The sequence below is a fragment of the Eutrigla gurnardus genome (genome assembly GCF_963514095.1).
Source record: "Eutrigla gurnardus genome assembly, chromosome: 1".
In the NCBI taxonomy this organism is placed as follows: domain Eukaryota; kingdom Metazoa; phylum Chordata; class Actinopteri; order Perciformes; family Triglidae; genus Eutrigla; species Eutrigla gurnardus.
In genome coordinates this window covers 33,063,128-33,069,854 of record NC_139915.1, presented here as the reverse complement: position 1 = coordinate 33,069,854, position 6,727 = coordinate 33,063,128, and positions in this window count along the sequence as shown.

Below are 6,727 nucleotides of genomic sequence, written 5' to 3'. Positions count from 1 at the left end.
ATGCTCCACACTAACACTGAACACACACACACACACACACACACACACACACACACAGCTCCTCTATGCTGCTTCGTCATCTGACCACCAGGAGGAGCCGTAACACCGGCGACTCTCAGGGCTACAATTTAAATTTAAATTCAACTTTATTTATCCTCGACAACTATATGTGGAGGAGAAGAAGATGATGATGATGAAGAAGGAAAGAATACTCATAGTCACTAAAATATAGTATGTGGAAATGATAATATAAGTATATTAGCTTTAAACATAATATAAAAAATAACATTTAAAAACCACAAAGTGATGAATAATAATTTAAGGACTTGTCTTATTGGGTTTTTATTATAATTATGATCTGATATCATTGTTGGGTATTTTATTTTGAATCGTCATTAAAACCTGACGTTTTAATTCTGGTTCAACCTTGTAACTCTGTTTTTAAAGTGCTGTTATTATAATAATAAGTATGAAGCATAACCTGTCAGGAAGGATGAGACAAAGGTCAAATAAGTAAACAGAAGTTACAACAAAGTGTGATTTTTTTGCTTTTCTTTCTAAAACTCCATCTTCACACCACAAACAGCAGCAGCTTAGCTTAGCTTAGCATAAATGCTGGAAATAGAGGGAAACAGTTAGCTGTAATGTTTAATAAAGATGTAGTATTAATATCTTTCTAATAATACACATAATACTAATAATATCATGTGATTAATCCAATCATGTTTTTGTTCTCCGGCTCCCTAAATTGATTTGCAACACACAATTAACCATAATATTATTATCATGAATTCTTCAGGCCACAATAATTGATTCTTGAAATTCTGATATCGTGACAAAGGTGACAAAATCCACCTCCCAGAGCCTCGAAATCCCTCCGTTGAACAGCAACTTCCTGTATTCTACCTCATTTGAACCAGATGTTAACGTGACATATTTTCCCTTAATGGAGGAAAAGAAAACTGAGTTTTTTATAACGTTTTGGTTTCTGAGAGGCATTAAAGCGTCTCTTCGTCTTGTTATCGTCTGCGTTTCCCGTGTTGATACAACTTTGGACTCTTAACTGACCCCCTTCTTTACATAATAATAATTTGTGCGGTGTTTGGTGATGTAAGTGTAACTTGGGTTCGGTGGGGTTTAGCAGAGAAGCTAATCTCATTAGAGACCTACTTAATAGTGTTCTAGTTGCACATGAAGCAGAGAGGGAGAGAACCGGGGCTTTAAAGGCACTCCTTTAAAGAAGAAGAAGAAGAAGAAGAAGAAGAAGAAGAAGAAGAAGAAGAAGAAGAAGAAGAAGAAGAAGAAGAAGAATTCATTAGCAAGTTGTTGAGGAGGTGGAATCAACTTCCATCCAATGATGATGATGAAACCCAGGGGTTTCAGTATATTTCAGTTAATTACTGAAATCCTTCAGTAAAGTAAAAGTACTGTGAAAATACTCCAATGCAAGGAAAAGTCCTGCAGTCTAAACACGACTCAAGTAAAAGTATGTGTTAAAGTAAAAAATAAAATGATAGTTTATATTGAGTCAATCTTTATACATAAAACCTTAATAAACTACAGTTGAATAGAAATATTTCCCCTAAACTCAGACTCTGCACTTCTACGTTCTTCCCTGTAGAACTTTGATCATAGCAATGTTGTACTGGAGGTATCCTAGCTGTACTATTATACACACACACACATATATATACTAGTATACTTTACTCAGACGAGGAACTAATGCTTGTTTCTATTTTTTAGTTCTTACTTTATCGCCGATGATATGTTGTTGTTTCTTTCTTTCGTCAAATGTACGTATTTGTATGTCGCTTTGGAGAAAAGCATCTGCTAAATGCCAGAAATGTAAATGTAAACGTAAACGTAAAGTAAATGTAAAGTAACTGTAAATGTAACTGTCAATGTAAAGTAAATGTAAAGTAACTGTCAATGTAACTGTCAATGTAACTGTCAATGTAAAGTAAATGTAAAGTAGTGTATAACTGGAATAAAAATGTACATCAACAGTTAATTAATAAGCGTCACACCCCTTCACTGCAGAAGTGCTCGTTAGTGGTGTGTGTGTGTGTGTGTGTGTGTGTGTGTGAGATCACGAAGCGAACGTGAGGATGAATCACTCTGAGCAGCGAGGTGAAGTGAAACGGGCTGACACACCGACGGGTGGATCATCACACATCAGCAGACGCTTGTGTTCACAGCCGGAGTGTGAACGAACCGCAGTGTAAAAAAAAAAAAAAAACTAAAAAATTCATCCAGTAGCTGAAAATCCTTTCAGCGCTCCAAAGAGACACACAATCTTATTCTGGGGTTTTCTTTTAAATAATTAATTCACAATCAGACCTTCAATAAATACAGAAGCAGATGATGAATAAAGGATATAAAAGTATGAAGACAGCTCTTGGTGTGCAGGTGCTTGTTAAACAGGTGACCTGCTGCAGAGGGGGAGGGGCTAAGACAAAAGGAAAGGTGCTGAGTGAGGGAACCAAGAGATTTGGGATGCACCCCGGGACTGTAGAGTGCTCTTATCTGGGAAAAGTAAATGTAATGTAAATCTGAAATTCTTCACTTACGAGTATGAATCTGATTATTGAGGTAATTATACACTTATGAGGACCTATTTATGAATGAAGATTTTAGCTAATAAATTATTTTAATTGTTACACCGTCCCTTTAAGGAGGAATCTTCAGCCCATGAAGATGAAGATCGGTGTTTCTCTCTAAGGATTCACTGTTTCGGGGTAAAATTCCACGTTCACAGCAACACAAGCTGGAAGAGCAGAACTAAACAGAACCAACTTCTGAAATACGGGCCAAGTTATGAAGTCATTCATAAATGATGGTGTCTTCTTTTAAACCGTATTAATGAAACCATATGAGAGCTGAACTTCAAAGGAGTCAGCAGTGAGCTCGACTGCGTCTTCATCCGTCTCTTTTTCCTTTATTTGTCTGGTCATTCATCTTCATTAGGCGGTCAGGGCTAATCAATGAATCCACACACACACACACACATCCCTCAGTAATTAGCCTCATCCCATCCATCAGCTCGCTCCCTGTCACCTTATTAATGTTTAAACTCAGTCTCATTCCCAGACGGAGGGAGGAGCCCCCACCTTTCTGAAATATCACTCATTCTCTCCAATGACGTCTCTCATATTTATCATATACAGTGTGTGTGTGTGTGTGTGTGTGTGTGTGTGTGTGTGTGTGTGTGTGTGTGTGTGTGTGTGTGTGTATGTGTGTGTGGGCAGCAGTAATAGTAGTAGAAGAGTAGTAGTAGTAGTAAAACTACTGGGAGCAGTTGTAATTCACCATGAAAGTATATAGTAGTGGAATATCAGTATGAAATACTACCAGCAGCAGCAATTGTAGTATAAATCTAGAATCTATAGTAGTATCAGTAGCCTACTCATGGAACAAGTTGCAGTCGTAGCGGGAGAATACTAGCATGTAGTCAGAGTAGTAGTAGTATAATGGTAGTATCTGTCGTAATATAACTAGTTGCAGTAGCAGTAATGGAAAACTAGCAGGAGAAGTAATAGTAGAATAATACAAGAAGGTTGTAGTAGCAGTAGTTGTAGAATGGTAGAAGCTATAGTAGTATCAGTAATCATGGACGTAGTAGCAGTAGTAGCAGAAGAATACTAGCTTGTAGTATTAGAATGGTAGCACGTGCAGTAGTAGTAGTGGAATAACAGTAATGGAATACTAGCAGTAGTATTAATAGTAGAATAATACAAGAGGGTTGTAGTAGTAATAGTAGTAGTAATAGTAGTAGTAGTAGAACATAGCAGCTGTAGTAGTATCAGTAATCATGGATGTTGTAGCAGAAGAATACTAGCATGTAGTAGTAGAATGGTAGCAGTAGTAGTAGTGGAATAACAATAATGGAATACTAGCAGTAGTACAAGAAGGTTGTACTAGAAATAGTAGTAGTAGCAGCAGACCATAGCAGCTGTAGTAGTATCAGTATCAGGATGTAGCAGAGGAATACTAGCATGTAATCAGAGTAGTAGTAGAATGGTAGTAAAAGATCAAGGTGGATGTTTACGAGCTCTCACGTGACCATGTTGATGATGCTAATAAATCTCCCAGCATGCACCTGCAACTCACCAAGATTTTAAACGAGTTTAAACTCAACACACCGCACAGAAAAATACATTTATGATGAAGAGTATGAAAATACTTGCATCATGTCCGACGAACAGAGAAATCTCTAAATATCACTTTGCATTTATTAAAATGGAGCTGGCGGTTTTGTCTCAGTAGGATTTGAGCTTCGGTCGTAATTCTGTCCGATCGGAAGCTTGTTGAATCTCCGAGTTCGGCCCACGTGGCTTCCCTTGTTTCCATCGTGGGTTTCTCTCTTCATGTTTACGCCCCAAAAGAAGGATCCGGGCGAGTTTAACATCTGCGATGTGGTTTTCTGAAGCATGTGTGCCGTCTTTCCTTTTCCTCCTGAGGCGTTTAAAGAAAAAGAAGAACCCGACTAACTGCTGCTGACTTTATTCTAATGATATTCAGGCCACGGGAGCAGCAACACCTTTTACACCCGGACGAAAGGAGAGCAAGTGAGAGAACATGTGATGTCTGATTATAGAAATATGAAATTAAATGAAATTAAACCGCCAGTCTGCCCTCGGTTCAGTCATTTAAAATGTTTCAGTTGTGTGACGTTGGCAGATTAAACAAAAAACAACAAAAAAAGTGTTTTTTTAACCCAAGACGACCCGTTGCCGGGGTCGTTGCTATGTGTCGTTTTTAAAAATACGTCAACCCGAGGAAAGAAAATGTTCAGATGCCTCAAAAGAAAGATGTACGATTGTTCACGAATCTGTCTCTCCGATAGGTTGATCTCATGTTAGCTACAAACGTTAGCACGTCAGCTAGCCTTAGTGTCACTTCTGATAAACGTCGTAGACGATTCACCGGTCGATACGAGGCTCATGTGAAAGGTGTTTTCTGTGGTTTATATATATATATATATATATATATATATATATGTGTGTACTGCAAACTGTATATTTTAATGTCACACAGACAAACGGTCATAAGACATTCTGTTAGAAATACTCAGTACATTTACTCAAGTACTGCCCTAACGCTTATTTGCATTTCATTCTACTATTCTAAGTACTTTTACTGAGGAGATCTATGTACTTATGCATCATGTGATCATTTAGGAACAAATACAGGTGCTGCAAAGTCCAGCCTGAGATGTACAATATAATTGTATTCTAGGTAACTATAAAATACTTAAATACTACTTAAACTTCCATCCATCTCCTCCTCCATCCATTCATCCATCTCCTCCTCTTCCATCCATCTCCTCCTCCATCCATTCATCCATGTCCTCCTCCTCCATCCATCTCCTCCTCCATCCATCCATCTCCTCCTCCATCCATCTCCTCCACCCATCTCCTCCTCCATCCACCTCCTCTATCCATCTCCTCCTCCATCCATCTCCTCCTCCTCCATCCACCTCCTCTATCCATCTCCTCCATCCATCTCCTCCTCCATCCATCTCCTCCTCCTCCTCCATCCACCTCCTCTATCCATCTCCTCCATCCATTTCCTCCTCCGTCCATCTCCCCCTCCTCCATCCACCTCCTCTATCCCATCTCCTCCATCCATCTCCTCCTCCATCCATCTCCTCCTCCATCCACCTCCTCCATCCATCTCCTCCATCCATCTCCTCCATCCATTTCCTCCTCCGTCCATCTCCCCCTCCTCCATCCACCTCCTCTATCCATCTCCTCCTCCATCCATCTCCTCCTCCTCCATCCACCTCCTCTATCCATCTCCTCCATCCATCTCCTCCTCCTCCATCCACCTCCTCTATCCATCTCCTCCATCCATCTCCTCCTCCGTCCATCTCCCCCTCCTCCATCCACCTCCTCTATCCCATCTCCTCCATCCATCTCCTCCTCCATCCATCTCCTCCATCCATCTCCTCCTCCATCCATCTCCTCCTCCATCCACCTCCTCTATCCATCTCCTCCCCCATTCCTCTCCTCCATCCATCCATCCATCTCCTCCTGCTCCATCCACCTCCTCTATCCCATCTCCTCCATCCATCTCCTCCTCCATCCATCTCCTCCTCTTCCATCCATCTCCTCCTCCTCCATCCATCTCCTCATCCATCCATCCATCCATCCATCTCCTCCTCGATCCATCTCCTCCACCCATCTCCTCCTCCTCCATCCACCTCCTCTATCCATCTCCTCCTCCATCCACCTCCTCCTCCTCCATCCATCTCCTCATCCATCCATCCATCTCCTCCTCCATCCACCTCCTCCACCCATCTCCTCCTCCTCCATCCACCTCCTCTATCCATCTCCTCCTCCATCCACCTCCTCTATCCATCTCCTCCTCCTCCATCCACCTCCTCTATCCATCTCCTCCTCCATCCATCTCCTCATCCATCCATCCATCTCCTCCTCCATCCACCTCCTCCACCCATCTCCTCCTCCTCCATCCACCTCCTCTATCCATCTCCTCCTCCATCCACCTCCTCTATCCATCTCCTCCTCTATCCATCTCCTCCGCCATTCCTCTCCTCCACCCATCCATCTCCTCCTCCTCCATCCATCTCCTCATCCATCCATCCATCTCCTCCTCCATCCACCTCCTCCACCCATCTCCTCCTCCTCCATCCACCTCCTCTATCCATCTCCTCCTCTATCCATCTCCTCCGCCATTCCTCTCCTCCACCCATCCATCTCCTCCT